This window comes from Ipomoea nil, unplaced genomic scaffold, assembly GCF_001879475.1.
Source record: "Ipomoea nil cultivar Tokyo-kokei standard unplaced genomic scaffold, Asagao_1.1 scaffold3256, whole genome shotgun sequence".
NCBI lineage: Eukaryota > Viridiplantae > Streptophyta > Magnoliopsida > Solanales > Convolvulaceae > Ipomoea > Ipomoea nil.
Window position 1 is genome coordinate 519,113 of NW_017619684.1, and position 18,388 is coordinate 537,500.

At 36.6% G+C, this 18,388-nt stretch overlaps 3 long non-coding RNA genes across 4 annotated transcripts in view; 2 read left to right on the forward strand and 1 right to left on the reverse strand.

Moving 5' to 3' along the window:
- The window catches only part of LOC109169205, a 76,628-nt gene that overhangs the window by 30,800 nt on the left and 27,440 nt on the right, over positions 1–18,388 (reverse strand). The window lies entirely within an intron of this gene.
- The window catches only part of LOC109169207, a 73,389-nt gene that overhangs the window by 30,623 nt on the left and 24,378 nt on the right, over positions 1–18,388 (forward strand). The gene's annotated exons all lie outside the window — the stretch shown is intronic.
- On the forward strand, positions 1,775–13,288 carry LOC109169206. The gene is made up of 3 exons (XR_002052200.1): positions 1,775–1,786; positions 2,459–2,465; positions 13,067–13,288. It is a non-coding gene; the product is annotated as an uncharacterized LOC109169206 (long non-coding RNA).

Genomic DNA, 18,388 nt, shown 5'->3' on the forward strand with positions numbered 1-18,388 from the left:
AATGTTGGTGCCACTTATGTTTGCAAAAACCCGGTGTATCACTCCAGAATGAAGCATCTAGCCTTAGATTATTTCTTTGTGCGTGATCTTGTTAGTAATGGTACATTGTCAGTTAGCTATATTCGTACACAAGATCAGATTGCCGATGTGCTTACCAAATCGCTACCGCGTCGGTCATTTGAAGGCTTCCGTTCCAAGCTGGGTGTCTCCGATGGATCCACCATCTTGCGGGGGCGTATAAAGGAGTAGTATATTAGTTCAGTTTATTTTACTTTATTTTATGTGGTTAGACTTTGTCTGGCTCTGTTAGAGTTAGTCTCCATATTATTAGCATTAGACTTATTCTCCATGTTATTAGCTTAAGAGCTGGTGTACTCAGGCTATTTAAAGCCCTCTTCCTTTTCATAATATCATGTTCACTTACTCTCTCTATATTCAACACTTCCACCTTCAATTTGGTCATTCACAACAACATCCACTTCAACTCTATTTTCCTCAACAAATCCGTGGCTCTCAAGAATAGGATGGTTCAGGTTTTGAGTGGGTAAGGGTCTAGAATTTTGGTGGCTAGTTTGTTCTTCATTTGATCGAATGGCAGGGGTGTTCGATCCTTCGTTGCTTGGTTCTCGGATATATTGTCTAAGATCTTGGAAGGGGTTGGGTAATTTTCTTTTTCGGGTGGGTTTTGGTAGGCTTGTGGGTAAGGTGGGATTTTTTGGTTCATTTGTGTTGGGTGGCCGAAAGAGATAGCTATGGTTTGTGATGTGTTTGGCTTTGGTAAGGGTAACATTTTTAGTTCTCAAGATTTCACCAACGGCAAACCCGTAACCAATCTCTTGTTGAAACCATCCGTCCACCAAAGGCTTGGCCTTCCTTATAGACTCACACAACCTCCCAAACATGAAAGCACCCCAATTCACACAAACATTGTTCAAAATTATGTCCATAATCAACAATTTATCCCCCGATAACTTGTCACGGCAATGATACCGGGACTCTACACATTTATGAACAATATCCAACAACAACCCGTAATCCTTCTTTAAATCCTTTTTGTTGCCATTAATCTTCGGAGATAGCAGTGCGTTAGCATCGCGAATCTCGGCCCAAATGGCATTAACATCATGCACATAATTTTCTACCCTCAAACTCGTTTCAACAAGATTAAACATTCTCCGAAAATCTTCGAGTTTTGTTTCTACATCAACACCTTTGATCATAGAAATAATTGAGTCATTCTCTACTCTAGCATTCATGTATAATTCAACCACCTCATCCTTATAGAAACCGACATATCTAAATGTGCAAAAATTTAACAACCCACAAGTTTCGAGAGAGTTGATAATTTTTACCCCTAAGGCTTTGTCCTCCACTTGTTTGTTGAAGTCGGTGACATCAAGGATCATTCCACTAAGCACTCGGCTAGACTTCCTTGTTCCTTCGGTGGTGATTGTCTCCACATCCACTTGATTGGCATCCATTTGAGTAGAAATTGAATTTAGGAATTTTTTGGGTGAAAATTGGGTGTTTCGGCAGTGAGGTCCGAAAAATGGTAAAGAGGAATGGGTATTTGGATTGAGAGGTTATTTGGGTAGGTTTTTGGGTTTGGGTGATGGATTTTTGTGTGTAGAAGAGTTTTGTGTAGAAGATTTAGAGTGGGTGTTTGAGCATTGGGAGATTTTTGGTTTCTTCTTGTGCGTTTTTCCGGCCGGCGAGAGAGAGGGAAGAAGTGAATTTGTGTTGTTCTTGAATTCCAACTTCTACCCGTTAGAATTGAGGGAGAAGAGTGAGAAATTACTCTTTTGCCCTCTAGTGGGTAGAGAGAGAGTATTGATCTCCTTGAAGATAAATTCGACCTTCCACATGATTTAAATTTGCCAACTCAGATTTATATTCTCCATTTGTGAGTACATGGCGCCAAAAATTGTGCTTCAAATAACCGCCAACCTGGAGCAAATCAGAAAAAAAAATCTCGAAAATAATCTGTTAGACCAATAAATATGCTCCAGATAAATATTATTATTTCGATTTCATATTTCAATAAAGCTGATTTTTCTGAAAAGGATATCTGATAAAAATAAATTGATCAAACAGATACCTAATATCTGTAAAGAAGGTTACAAGTTCCCAAAACAATTGACTTTGCAAATGGGCCTCTCTTTTTGACATTTGATTTCCAAAAATTGTGGGCAAACTTTCATCAGAAAAAGCTTTCTTTAATAAACCCATTTAGGCATTTAGAAACTAAATTCCCTTAAACATATGCTTAACAAAATTAACCCAATTAACAATATTCGCCCTAAATTGCATGCTAATCTCAAATAAGCAAATTAGGCAAATAAATTACACAGATTAAATATCTTATGACAAATTAAATAAACGTACATAACATATAGATAAATCGTAAATGTAGGTACGCAGATTTCGTAAGATAAAATTATAACACTTAAATTTTAAGAAAACATGTACACAATTAAACATATATCATACGTACACAAATTAAAACACATAGGTCACATAAATTATAAGCAATATATACAGTACGTAACAAAAATTTAACAGCAATTAAGAGTTTTAGAAATTGCTTAGCTCATTTCGATCATTCCCATTTCATGCCTTAGAGTAGCAAAACGAGATTCACACAATGGCTTTGTGAGAATATCGGCAATTTGATTCTCCGTGGGAATATGATCGATTGTCAAATCCTTCTTTTCGACGTGGTCTCGGATAAAATGGTGTCGAACATCAATATGCTTGGTTCGCGAATGAAGCACCGGATTTTGGGTTATGGCGATTGCACTAGTATTATCACATAAAATGCTAACATTTTCGCACTTAATCCCATAGTCCAATAATTGTTGCTTCATCCACAAGATTTGTGCACAACAACTCCCAGCTGCAATATATTCGGCCTCCGCAGTGCTCGTAGCTATGGAGTTTTGCTTTTTGCTGAACCAAGAGACCAATCTTCCCCCTAAGAACTGGCATGTCCCTGAGGTACTTTTTCGGTCTATTTTACAACCTGTAAAATCTGCATCTGAATAACCTGTTAGTGTAAAATCTCCTTCTTTGGGATACCATAATCCCACATTGATTGTTCCTTTGAGATATCGAATTATCTTCTTGGTTGCAATCAGATGACTTTCTTTGGGCTTTGATTGGAATCTTGCGCATACGCCAACCGAGTAGGATATGTCCGGTCTGCTCGCGGTTAAGTATAACAATGATCCAATCATTCCTCGATACATCGTTTGATCGACATCTTTTCCTTCATCATCTTTATCCAATTTTTGAGATGTGCTCATGGGAATTTTGACTGAGGATTTTCCATCTATGCCAAATTTCTGGATAAGATCTCTTGTGTACTTGGCTTGATTTATGAAAATTCCTTCTTCAAGTTGCTTGACTTGCAATCCCAAAAAGTAATTTCATTCTCCCATCATACTCATCTCGAACCTGTTCTGCATGAGCTTAGAAAATTTCTCACATAAAGATTTATCAGTACTTCCAAAGATAATATCATCAACATAAATTTGTACTAATAAAATGTGATTATTTTCTTGAATTCTAAAGAGTGTTTTATCGACTAGACCTTTGGTGAATCCACAACTAATTAAGAACATTGACAAGGTGTCGTACCAAGCTCGCGGAGCTTGTTTTAACCCATACAATGCCTTCTTTAATTTGTAGACTTGATCACCAATGTCTTTTACCTCAAAACCAGGTGGTTGTTCGACGTAAACTTATTCTTCAAGTAAGCCATTAAGAAATGCGCTCTTTACGTCCATTTGATACACAATAAAATTCTTGTGCGCTGCATATGCTAGGAATATCTGAATTGCTTCAAGTCGTGCGACGGGGGCGAATGTCTCATCAAAATCAATACCTTCTTCTTGTGAATAGCCCTTCGCAACTAATCTTGCTTTATTCCTAACAATGACGCCGTCTTCGTTTGCTTTGTTCTTAAAGACCCATTTAGTGCCAATTATGTTTTGGTGCGTTGGTCTTGGAACACGTTTCCATACGTCGTTGCGTTTGAATTGATCTAGTTCTTCTTGCATTGCATCTATCCAACTTGGATCGGCTAGAGCTTCATCAATTTCTTTTGGTTCCAATTGCGATAGAAAGCATGAGAACATTGCATCTTGTTGTTGGCTCCTAGTAGATGATCGCGTTTTCACTCCGTCACTTGGATTTCCAATGACTAAGTCGTGTGTGTGACTTATTAGCCATTTTCGATTTGGTTGGAAATTTGTTGGATTCTCAGAGTTTCCTTCTTGTTGGAATATTTGTTGTGACTCCACTTGTTGCGTATTATTGACGGGTGCTTCTTCGGATTCAACTACTGGAATTTCATCTTGTTGAAATATGGGTGCAACTTCAGTTGTAGGTGTGCGTGACATTTTGGGTATGTCATTGGATATTGCCTCAAATTGGTGAATACCCATGTCACTTGATTCTTCTACTTCCTGCAACACATTATCTTCGAACAAATCATTAGAATTAATCAAATCACGATTACCTTCACCAGTTTTGCCATTTTTGTTGTGATTTTCGTCGAACACAACGTGAATTGATTCTTCGACCACCATTGTTGATTTGTTGAATATTCTGTATGCTTTGCTGGTGTATGAATATCCTAAGAATATTCCTTCGTTCGCATGTTCGTCAAAAGTCTTTAATTGAGACTTTCCATTAACAAGTACAAAACATTTACAACCAAATGTATGAAAATAGGTGAGATTGGGTTTTCTCCCTTTCCATAATTCATATGGTGTTTTGTTATAGGACTTGTGGATTAGACTTCGATTTTGAGTATAGCACGCCGTATTAATGCTTCTGCCCAAAATCTTTTTGGTAGTCCGGCGGCCGTTATCATGACTCGTGCGACTTCTTTGAGTGTTCGATTTCTTCTTTCAGCTACACCATTTTGTTGCGGCGTTCGTGCGGCAGATAATTGATGTAAAATTCCTTGTGAATTGCAATAAGATTGAATTAGTCTGTTCACGAACTCTGTTCCTCGATCGGTTCGTATTGTTGCAAACTTCATGTCCTTTTCGACTTGCAGTAGCTTCAATAGCTCTGACAACTTTGCTAAGACTTCATCCTTTTTCTTGATGAATATTGTCCATGTGTACCTGGAAAAATCATCAACAACAACCAAAGTGTATTTCTTACCACTTATACTTACTGGGTCTACTAGACCAAATAAATCCATGTGTAGTAGACTTAGAGATCTTGATGTTGACTCTTGAGCTTTGGATTTGAATGATGACTTGATTTGTTTTCCCTTCTGACATGCATCGCAAATTTGATCATTTTTTAATGCAATGTTGGGCAATCCATCAACTAGCTTATTTTGTGCAAGTTTATTGATGGTTTTGAAATTTAGATGATTTAGCCTCCTGTGTCATTCCCAACTTGCTTCATTTGAATTGCTTGCCATCAAGCACACAGATTCCTTCGTTGTACTCCAATCAACAACATACATATTTTTCTTTCTCGATCTGGCTAGTACAACTTCCTTCGTAGATTCGTTTTTGACTTGACATTTATCTTTGAAAAATTCTATGAGGTAACCTTTGTCGCAGAATTGGCTTGTGCTAAACAAATTGAATTTTAGTCCTTCGACAAATGAAACATCTTCAACTCTTAGACCATTTTTCACAATTGTTCCGGTGCCTTTTGTTGTTCCATATCGATCGTTTCCACCGAACACTACTTTTGGTCCTTCGATACTTTTGAACTCAACTAGACTAGCTTTATTGTCGGTCATGTGTCGAGAGCATCCGCTATCGAAATGCCAAATTTCCTGCAAAACAGATTAATTGTTTTTAGGTACCACACTTGTTTGGGTCCTTTTGCGTTAGTGATTTTTGGCATCCAAATCCACCTAGATCCCATTGATCCAAGAATATGTGATTTGTAACCATTAAAAACATTATAATCATAGCGTACTTTAGAATAATGATTCAGTGCGGGTTGGGAAGCTGATAGTTGCTTGATTCTATGAAATAGAGCAAATCTGGACTTGGTCCATGGTTTGTATTCAAGCGACCAATCTTCTTCTGAGGGATATAATCTCCCAGCCCCAATTCTCGGAATTCTTCCCATATTCCTATGAGGTTTTATTGCACTAGACTCGTTGGTTCTCCTTTGTGATACAAATTTTTGCCATTTAAAATTTTGTTGTCTTGCCAAGATATCATTGTGTTGATTCGGCCTAGCAACAATTTTCTGGGCATTAATTTTGTTTCCAACTCCTTGTCTCATTGTGCTATGTTGACTTTTTACAAATTTTACCACTGGAACTTTATTAATTAAAGTAGTAGTAGAATTAGTCAACTTTTGAGGGGTTTTAGAACATGATGGATCGTAGCCTAGTCCGGCTTTATCTCCAGCGGGTTTTTGCATGTTTACCATTTTATCCATTATTTTGGATGAATGCGTAAATGATGCGATAACTTCCCAAAGGTTATGTTCTCTAACCTCTCTTGCTTTGCACTCATCTTGAAGTCGAATATTTTCGGCTTTCAAACTACTCATTTCGTTTAGAGCATTTTGCAATTTTTGCGCCATTTCTTCCTTTTCAAGAATTAATGTATTATTGCGCTCTTTGATTTGAGTATGAGTGTCCATGACTTTTTGACAATCTTCCATGAGACTTTGAAATGATTCTTGAGTCTCGAAAGAGGTGTCAACGGAACTGAAAGAACTAAAGGAACTAGAAGATACCTCTTCGTCGGTTTCACGCGCCATTAAACATTCCTCATGTTCGAATGTTTTGCCAACTAAGCACAGTAGCGCCGTATCTTCTTGTGATGAATCACTTTCATCACTAGATGAATTTTCGGATTCGCTTGCTTCTAGCGGATCACTTATCAAGGCTTTTCGTTTGTCCTTCTTGAATCTCTTTTCCTTCGACTTGTATTCTTCCTGCGAAGGGTTAGTAACATTCGAATTTTTGCTTACCTTGGGGTGTGGACATTCTGCCATAAAGTGTCCAGGCTTTCTACAATTATAACACACATTTGTGTTATCTTCGACCGGTTCTTTCCTTGGTCTTCTAAATGAGCTTCCTTGTGGTGAATTCTTGAACTTGTTCGTTCGCATGAATTTTTTGAACTTCCTAACAAATAAGGAGAATTGTTCGTCAGTTAAAAAATCATTATTTCCTACTGACCTTGATGTAGACGGTTGATCGGCTATCAATGCGGATGTTCGTTCATCGCGTTCTTCTTCAATTCGTGTCTTCATCTCGAACTCATACGCCTTGAGATCGCTAAAGAGTTTATTCATAGATATAGTCCTTAGATCTCTATGATCTCGCATCGCGGTTACTTTCATATCCCAATTATATTGGAAGGTAGTCCACGCAAGACTTTGAGAGATATTTCCTTATGGGATATGGTTTTGCCAAGATCACTTATTTCACCAAGAATCTTGACTAAGCGTGCTTCCATATCGGTAATACTTTCGTTAGAAAGCATTTTGAATTCTTCGAATCTTTTCATGGCGATGGTTAGCTTGTTGTCCTTTTCTTGTTCGTCGCCTTCACCGATGCTTATGAGCGTATCCCATATTTCTTTTGCTGTAGTGCACTTTCGAATCTTTGGGAATATGGTGTCATCAACCGCTTTGAACAAAATATCCTTGGCAATGTTGTCCAAGTTATTTCGCCCTCTATCATCCCTTGTCCATTCCATTTTCGGTTTTGGAATATATCTTGGAGCTTCTGGATTTAGTGTGGCGGCGGTGTTAACTTCCATGATCTCAATAGGACCATTTGTGATGACTTCCCACATTTCATCATTTAAAGCAGATAAGTGCACCTGCATACGTATTTTCCAATCATCAAATTTATCAAGTGAGAAAAGCAAATTTTGAGCAAGAACCATATCTCTCTTCATCTTGAAGTTTTGAGATCTGTCTAGCAGTCAAAAGCTTGACTTAAATAGACAACTGCTCTGATACCACTTGTTGGTCCCGAAAGGGTAGCGAGAAGTCTAGAGGGGGGGGGGGGGTGAATAGACTTCTCTAACTTTTTCAAATCTTTCGCAAAACACTCAGGGCAATTAACACTTTGATAATTTCAACTATAAGTAACAAGCATCAACAAGATAAACAACTTAGAGTGTATAGCGGAATAGGTAGCGGTAAAGTGTTATGCTTAATAGTGTGGTGCTCAAAGAGAGATTCTAAACATGCAACACGTTAGAAACACTTAATATGGTTCAAAGATAATGTGCACAAAGTTTGGCTCGCATGCAAACGTGAGAACTATCAAACCCAGACAGATAAAGATATGCGATAAATCGTAATCGGGTTAGTTCTTAGTTAGAATAAGCATGCACAAAGCATATGAGCAGTAAGTAAATAAGAGAGAGAGAGATTTATAGTGGTTCAGAGGTGGTGTAATCCTCCTAGTCCACTCTTCTCCTTTCACTCCAATGAGGAAATTCACTATTCTTCGATCACCCATATACAATAGTGAATAAGTGTCCAGCGACACTTCTCCGAGTGCTTCGCACAAAGCTACACTCCACCAAGGTTTTTCGTAAGCTCCTCTTGTTACTCCGCCTTCCCGAGTACTTCGCACCAAGCTGTACTCCTACACCACGAGAACTGCGCACAAAGCTACGCTCTCACAGGGTTTTCACAAGCTCCTCTTGTTACTCTACCCTTTTACACCGAGTGCTACGCACAAAGCTACACTCCAACTGGGTTTTTCACTTTCTCCAGTTACTCTACCCCTTTTCTACACTCAGTAGAAGATTTACAATGAAATACAAATTTTTCTCTTGCTCAGACTTGAAGTTAATCGTGTATAGCTCAATATATTGCTTCTTGGCTGATTTGAGTATTGCTTGCTTTTCTCTTGCTTGTAGTTTTTCAGCCGTACTTGTCTTCAAGTCTACTTGGACAATTTATAGCCAAAGAAAGCTATTTGCCCGTTGATCAACTTTCGATCTCGATCGTCCATTTTGAATTGTAGTTGATCAAATAATGTTGTCAACTTGATCTGAAATATTAGGTAGATGTCATTTCTCCTTTTGTCAGATGATTTGAATATTTTGCCCGTTGTCGTTTCTTGAATTTTGTAGCCTCCAAAATTTAAATAAGTTCGGCGCGGCATGCTTGATATTTCTTGTCCTTCATAAATGCTCTGACATGTCAAGTTGATCAAATAATTTTATCTGCTGATTCTTGCTTGAGTATAAAATAATTTCTCCGCAAATCAGCCTTCTTCGAGCGTCTCCGGTTCTATCGTAAAAACTTGATGTTCAGATGAAAATATATCAGATATTTTCTCCTTTATGATCCTTGTAAAATAATGTACTGGAACCTCTGTAAAAAAAAAAAAAAAAAAAAAAAAAAAAAAAAAAAAAAAAAAAAAAAAAAAAAAAAAACTTCATAGTTGTTCATGGTGAGATGCTCTGTTTCGATTTCAAGCTTGGTCCACCATACTTGGTGTGTTTCTCCAACTGGTGCATGGCTCTTGTGAGACTTGTGCATTTTCCTTACTTAGTCTCCATTTTAGCTAGTCTCCCATACGGTCTTCCATACGGTATACGGTCCAATATACTTGAGCTTGAGCTAGTCTCCCATACGGTCCAAGCTAGTCTCCCAAACAAGTTAAAAATGCTTCACTTGAGATTAAAACTTAGGATCAATTGGCATAGCTCACATGCGTTTCTTCCAACTCCTCTAGCATGGTTCTTGGTGACTTATCTGCAACATAATTATGTTAAGCTATAATCCCGCTTAACATCTAAAATCAAATTATGATTTTCCAAACTTGTACATGGGTTGCATGATATGGGTGCATCATACTCCGTAGACTAAGACTGACTCAAATAGAATAAAATTGGGGACTATTTGATTTTTCAAAAATACATTCGGCTCATCAAAATTTACAATATATTCCTAACACGGCTGCACAGCAAAAAATTGTCTAAAAGAAAATTTATATTATTATTAAAATAAAATTATAATAACAATAATATAATTAAAAATAAAAACAAAACTATATACAAAATAAAATTAAAATTAAAAAGAAAAAACAAAAGACAAAAAGGCTCTTATTTTAGAAGTTTTAGATTAATGACTTCTTATTTTTTTTAAAAAAAAAATTATTTATTAGGGATGTTTGGAAAATATTAACAAAATGTATATGTGTTGTTTTAGTTTTTAGTATTTTGAAGCAAAATTGCTGAGTTATTAAATATTTGATGGCATAAACGATCCAAACCATATCTTTAATTGTACTATATAATATTTGATGTTCTAATTTAAATAATTATATATCGATTCAAATATTCTTAATATATTACAACAAATCCATTACGCACGGGTACGAATACTAGTACTAATAATAATAATAATATGAATTCTTATTTGGATAATTTGAACATTATTCAATCATAGCGATCTTGTGGTGACATATAAACATTCCCTTCTTTATTTTTGTGTTGAACCATTTCAAAGCCTTGAAACAAGTATAACTATCTAAGTTCGGGAGTTTATAAATTGCATCTCGACAACCATTTTCTTTTTTATCTTTTCTGCACCAAAATTTGGATCTCATCAACAATTAAATACATAGTATTATAGATAATTTATGTAACACATTAGAACTAACAAAATTAAATTGTAGTTGATCAATTATGTACTGATTATCTTCTTTGACACCGTACCATAGGTTCTTGCATCAATTTCATTTTGTATAAATTTGTCGATAACAAATTTTGTTGCTGCGAACATCAGCAAATTAAGTGTAGTTATTTGTAACAATAATACATTGTTGTTATGGCTCTTTATATATAAGTATTTATGAAAGTTATGAAACATATGGTACAATTTAACATGCAAGGATGAAAAGTTTGTCTAATTTAGACTAGAAAAGAAAATTTATAAAGAAAGTTTGACAAGTTTTGATTAGATAATTAGATTTCAACTATTTCTAAGGAAAAAGTCTACATAAATCCCACCAGAACCAGGCTTCCTAGTTTGCTTAGAATCCTTTTCCTATAGCTGTATGGTTGCGTTGTATTATTATTCCTTAGCCAGCCAGTTTTGTTGCTCAAATAAATATGTATAATTATCGCTCTTCAATTCCCTCCAACCAATTTGATAACTGCGTTGCGTGCGTCTAATGTCTAACGCAATGCCGGTATCCGATGTATCACCGTGGCTGCCGGAAGATATGGTGGCCGAGATTATGACCTGGTTGCCGGTGGAATCAGTACTGAGATTCAAGTGCGTATGCAAGAAGTGGAGCCAACTCATACAGCAAGATGACTTCCACAAAAAGCATCTCCGCCGCGCCGCCATGGGTTGCTACTATCAAAAAGAATACATAAATCAGTTTTGTGAGGAATTCTCCTGTATTGATGTACAGAAAGGGTTACTGTTAGAACAGGAGCATCGTAAAGATCCCTCGGGAAGGCTTCGCATAAGGAATCCGGCAACAAAGCAAATGGTATACTTGCCGGAACTATGGGTCGGCGATGAATCGCCGGGTTGGGTGCTCGCCAGAATGTTTTTCGTCGCAAACGAATGCACGGTAATAAGTTTCTCGGAGGAGTTGGAAGGATCAATTTTGTCGGGACGATTTAGAGCAATAACCGTGGGCGTTGATGCAGAGTGGAGACCTCTCAAGAATTCCCCACCCAACTCCATACACCGCATTAGCAACTACGACGACCCAGAACCGATGATTTTCTCTCTGAGTATTGAAAAGATTTATTATGTCGTCACAATAGACGACGACCACGACAAGAACATTTTGTGGGTGGACGCTAAGGACGAGAGCATTAAAACTCTTAAAATCCCAGAAAATTTCACCACAAATTGGAGGGGTGTGCTGGCCGGAGAATGCGATTCAAAGCTGTGTTTTTACTGCCGTGACGAAAATGAAATCAAAATCTGGGTTCTCATGAATCCCAACAATAACGAGTGGGCTAATTTTAAAACCCAAACTGCTGTTACCCGGAATTATCCAATTTCATACCTCACAAAGGAGGAGAAAACATTGGTGGGGCAGATGGGATTTAAATTTGACGAGATTAAGCACGATATAGATATAATACATGGTTTTGTGCATAAATCCGTACATGTTACATGGCGTATGAAGGAGGAACTAAGCATTAAACCCTTAATTTTGCACTTAAAAGGAATGCCATCACAGAAATTGAAGAAACAATGGGCAGGCAATTAAATGTATCTATCCTTTTTGGCGTATAGTTTATTAATATTATTTAGTTATGTTTTTTTTTTTCCTTTTCAATCTTTATATATAACAAAGTTATATTATTGATTAATAAATTTTCACGAAGCTTACACCGTCAAGAAAATGTTTCTTTTATTATATTTAATTTACTAGTATTTGTCCCGTGCGATGCACGAAAAATATGTTATAAAAATATACCCTATATGAGGTATTATCACCCACGCGCACGGGGAAAAATATGTTATTATAAATATAAATAAAAAAAATAAAAAAAATAAAAATATTTTAAATTGTTTAATATCATAATATTTTTGAGCTTCCATTGGTCAAGTATTTATTATTTTTATAGAATACAAAATTACAATTAAAATTAAAATTAAAATTTTGTATGGTTAATATAATCTCTAATTATGTACATATTCAAATAAACTTATAGAGAGAATTTACATAATTACATTGATTTATTCTTAATTGTATTTCATCTATATTATAATTTTCACGAGAAAATTTCAATTTTGGTCCACTGACTATTAGTGGTGTGTTAATTGCAGCACTTGACTATCAAAAACGTTAATTTAGTACTTTGACTATGCGATTTCTATCAATTTTGGTCACGCCGGCCAAATTATCGGCGATTTGTGACCGGAAAATTTAAAATTAACAATTAGTCTTAAATGGGAGGGGCAAAATCGTCATTTCATGTGACTTTCTTCTTCTTCCATTCCTTCACCTGCAGCGCAATTCCAATGACTTCTTCCTAACCCAATTCCGTAGGACCAAAATAGGACATGAATATGAGATTTGCGCCGACCAAAGCCGTTTCCATGTTCCAAGCGCTAGCAAAAATGAATGCTCCCGATCATTACGAACGATTCGTCGTCCCTGAAGGCGTCAAGAAGGTTTCCTACGAGCGGGACACTAAGATTATAAATGCCGCCACCTTAACGGTCGAGAGAGAAGACCACACCATCGGCAACATTCTACGCATGTAATTGCACAGGGATGAGAATATTCTCTTTGCTGGCTACAAGCTGCCTCACCCCCTTCAGTACAAAATCATACAAGCCGCTGCTGCGATCGATTTCAACCTTGTCGCTATTGAAAGGCAAAATATGTTTTCTGTTAATGTAATCAATTCGATATTTAAACGATCGAAAAACAAAACATATCATGTATATGAACGCAACGAGCTATGAAGCATATGACAGTTGAGAAAATTACTTAAAACACCGAGGCAGCTATGAATGCCGCGACAATGCTTCTCCTTCTGCCCTGACGAGAGCTGGAAGTCGTCGAAGTTCAAGCGCCAAGACCGGTCGGCGGCGGTGTTGGTGTCCGACAAGAGGAGTTGCTCCTCGGAGGCGCCGTGATCGTCGAAGTCGATACTTACCACCTCCACCATTTCAAAATCCCGGCTGAACACAATGTACGACAAGTTGAAATTCTAGTCAGTGTGAGGACGGAGCATGGCGGAGAGGAACGGGAGAATGGTAGGCAGCGTAAATCTGTGTAGAATTGATGGGCGTTGCAGGCAGAATCGAATATCGCGGAGGTTGTTGTTGACTTGTTGCAGGATGGCAGAAAGTTCCCGCACTAGTGGAGTATGGAAATGGAATGTAGAAACAGAGTTTACGGTTTTTTGGCGAAGGAATTTTCCTCACTCCCGTCTCTGGTCTCTCTGGATAGCTACTGCTGTGTGATTCACTGGGGAAGTGTAGTAGTTTTGGAGCGCAGAGATGTCGGCGACGAGAAATCATGCAAAGCCAATCAACTCCTTTCCTATCTTGTCTGTGTGAACGGAAACGGTCCTTCCGGCAGAGATGTCGGCGACGAGGAGGGGAATGATGTCGGAGAAGAGAAGGAAGCCCAAAGGATGTTTAAATAACATGAAATGACACTTTTACCCTTTTTATTTAAAATGTTTAAGTTTTTCCGGTGAGATTTGGCCAGACATTTTGAGATTTGGTCGGCAATTTGGCCGGCGTGACCAAAATTGATAGAAATTGCATAGTCAAAGTACTAAATTAACATTTTTGAAAGTTAAGTGTTGCAATTAACACAAGTGCAATAGTCAGTGGACCAAAATTGAAATTTTCTCTAATTTTCACAATACGAATAATAACTAATTAAGATAATTACATTTAGAAAGCAAATTTCAAATTTTGTATGAGTAAATTTAAACTCTAATTGAACACATTTTTTTATATGATTATATAATATATTCTTTATGCACATGTCATTCCATAAACCCAACTGTCATTCTATAAGTCCAAAGACCACTTTTTGTGGAGATAATTCAAATGTATTTTTTTTCTTTTAAAAGTCCTAAGTTTAACCCATACGATATATACATTTATATATATTTAAATTTTTATTTATGGCTCAAATGAATTTTTTTTATTCTGAAGTCTAATAATTGGCCCACGACCTGCAGCATTTGTTTTCTTCATCCCTTCTCACTTCTGCCATTTCTTTGAAGCATTTGAGAGAGAGAAAAATTATATGTAGAGGCTTACATTAATTGCACTGTTTCAGATATCAAATAGGCTTTCATCAAAAATTTAATTAATATTGTAATCCCAAGAAGCACCATAAATAACAAAAGCATATCAAATAAACTTTCATTGTAAAGTCAGAGATTTAATTGATATTGCATCGTTTCATATTTTCTATTAATCAGGAATCGGAATCCTTAATCCTAATATCATAACATTTAATAGCTCAATTAATTCAATAAAGGGAAAATTGTAAAAAATGGTCCTCTATAATTGACCAATTATCAATGTTACTCTTGAATTATGAGGGTTGTAACTTGTAAATGTTGCCCCTCAATTATTAAAACGGCGCACTTATAACCCCTCCGGTAACGGATCTGTGAATTCCCGTTAGTTAATGGCATTATATGAGGGTAAATATGTAATTGACTTATTTTTCCTTTTTTTCTTTTTATATTTTCCATTTCCCCTCCTCATTTGAGTTCGCCAATTGTGTTGGAAGAGAGACGACTGAAGGCCCTGGTTCTTGCTATGACAGAAGACGATCGAAGACCGGAGACTATATTCGCCGTTCCTGTTCTCCGGCCACCAACAACAAAGTTTCTCCTTCTTCCTATTTTCGCCATTCTTTATAGAATCACATCAATAACTTAAGCATAATTCTTCACTTCTACCTCTGGAAACCCAGTTTTAAAAATCATTTCAAGTAAATACCAAAAACAAAAAGGATAAATAGTGGTGAACTTCTCAGAATAGTTTGTTGTTGGATGCAGAGTGTTCTTCCCTGGAGTGTCCTTTAGCATTTTCTCCTGATTCTTCTTGGAAAAAGTGGTCTAATCCGACAGAAACTCAGCATCCCAATCGAATCCTTTACCAATAGTGGCATTGTTCTCTTTCCCCTTCTTCTTCGAGACCTTCTTGGGGGAACACCACATGCAGCCAGTTTTTGCCGACGGGACGGGGGCTCCGTTCAAAAATTAGGAGAACCCATAGACAATGAAGATGACCCAGATCCAGATTTGGGCTCTGAATCCATTTTTCTATCTGGGTTTTTCTTGGAAGCAAAGAAATCATGATTCTTAGTCTCCAATTCTAGTGAGGGGTGAAGCAACAGTTGAGTCTGAATTCTCCTCGGCTTGATCTTCTTTCCTCTGGGGATCAACGACTAAGAATGATTGAAGCTTTTAGAAGCGGCGGCAGCGGTAAGGTTTGAGGGCTTGGGTTTTGTGGCAGGGAAAGTTTTGAGTTTCCAAAAGCGAGCTTCGAGGTGATCGGCGAGGTCCGAGTGGGTAAAGCCGGAGCAGTTTATGGCGGCGACCTGCTTGAGAACAGAATGATCCATAGCCTGAGACAGAAGCTCCTCGACCGCCTTTTCATCGTCCGATGAGGAGAAAGGGAAAATAGAAAAACAAAAAGGAAAAAATAAGCAAATTACATATTTACCCTAACTTAACGGTGTACACTAACCGATAACCACAAGTCCGTTACGGGAGGGGTAATATATATATCGTTTTGATAATTGAGGGGCAACATTTACAACCCTCATAATTCAGGAGTAACACTGATAATTGGTCAATTATAGAGGGGCATTTTTTACAATTTTCCCTTCAATAAATGTAATCCTTTGTTATGGGTGAGAAAAAAAATAGCTATTTTATTTTTAAAATATTGTGCTTTTTTTTTTTTATAGTAAAAGATGTTGTGGCTATTTTATATTTATAGCTAGTAATAATAATAATGTTGGTAATTAATTGTAACATTAATCTTAACTATATGGTTTGAGAAGTAACATTAATTGTAACATTAATTACTTCCCAAACCATATAGCTTTATTATAGTTTAGATTTATTTTAATTTGGGTATCTCCACCACTCAACATAGATGTATACCACCACTTTATTATAATTTAATGAAAATATTTCCTATGCCAAAATTTGAAAATTTACAACTTTAATTTAAAAAAATATATAAAATAAAAAAAGGTCAAATAAGCATTGGACTTTAGGCCTTAACCACATACGAAAAACGAAATTAGCCCTTTAAACTTTAAAATGTATGTATCAATTAAAACTAACAAAGGACGATGCATGTCTTAGTAATTTTTTTCTTTCAATTTGTCAAAGTCTTGTTTCTCAGCGGCCGCCTACTTGAGGAAAAAGTCTTTTTTTCTTTCAATTTGTCAAAGCTGTCTTGTTTCTCAGGGCCGCCGACTTGAGGAAAAAGGCGATAATTTCTTTAATTTCTCAATCTAAAGAACGCAATCGGCTATTAGCAGTGCACTCGAAGAATTCTCAATGGAAATATTTTTGTGGCCTGTTTGGTTGGGCGTAATTTGGCTATAGTTGAATTGCAATTCAGTGGAAGCCACAATTACGCCGTTTGGTTGGAGGGAATTGCAATTCCACAGAATTACAATTCCCTCCTTTTGCTGAATTGCAATTCATGGGCACCCCCCTATGAATTGCAATTCGGTGGTTGTGAGAAAAGAAAAAAGGGATGAAATGACAAAAGTACCCTTAATTATTACTACTATTATTATAACACAAGGACATTTTAGTCTTTGTATTACTTCTTTCATTCCCTCCCCAATAATTCTATTCATCCCTACCCAACAATGTAATTTGAATTCGTACTTTATTCCCACCTTATTCTTTTCCCACCGAATTGCAATTCCTTTCCACCCTAATTCCTTACTCCCAACCAAACGCCCCGTTGGAGTTGTGAGACCACGATGTGTTGCCAGTGCCAAAAAGACACAATCTTGCTTCCCTTGATGTTACCCCTCCGCTCCCTTGCAATACAAGAAATGAAGAGAAAAAATAAAGAGAATTTTATCATGTGAAATAATAGTTAAAACTATAGAGACCAATTTTTTTAAAAAAAAATTATTGGCTTCTATTTGTGTGTCCTCTATTACGAGGAGGATTTTAATTGGGGAGTGTGACAACGTAACTCTTTCTTATCTTATCTTATCTTTTTTTCTTCCTAGTGGAGAAAGGGAGTGTTTGTCTTTTTGGTTCGGGAGTAGTTTTTTGGCAATTGAATGGTGGGAATTGGTGATGGATGAGTATTAGGTGGGAAATATAAGGAGTTTTTGAAGGTTGGATAAGGCCTTATTGGTGATGGATCTTTCCAAATAATCAATCTATGATGATATTATTATGCTACGTAAAAATAATTTTGTATGGATTGGTCCAATGCCTATGGTGTTCATCAGTGATTCTGAGTTGTTGGTGATAATGAACCACAATCGATTTAATATCTCAAAAATAATATTTATATATACACACACTAGTATATAAAATATTATTGGATATTTATCTGAAATATATATATATATACACACAAATATATATAAAACGGATCCAAAGGTTATATATACATGTATATCTACGAAAAAGATATACCAATATATATCAACCAAAATTGAAACTAATAATCCTCAGATTATGAGTCCAATCCAAATAACATATCAAAAAGAGAGAACGGATTTTTGCTTAAAAGCATAATCCAAACAAGAAAGAAGGAGAAGGAAGAAAGAAATGTACGAGTTAGGCAATGTGCCTTTCTTTCCTTAAAACCTTATTTGCCACCTCCCAAAAGTGCTAGGAGCGTTGTGGCCTAGGTCTCCCATGATAAAACGTACAACGGTTCGACGTTT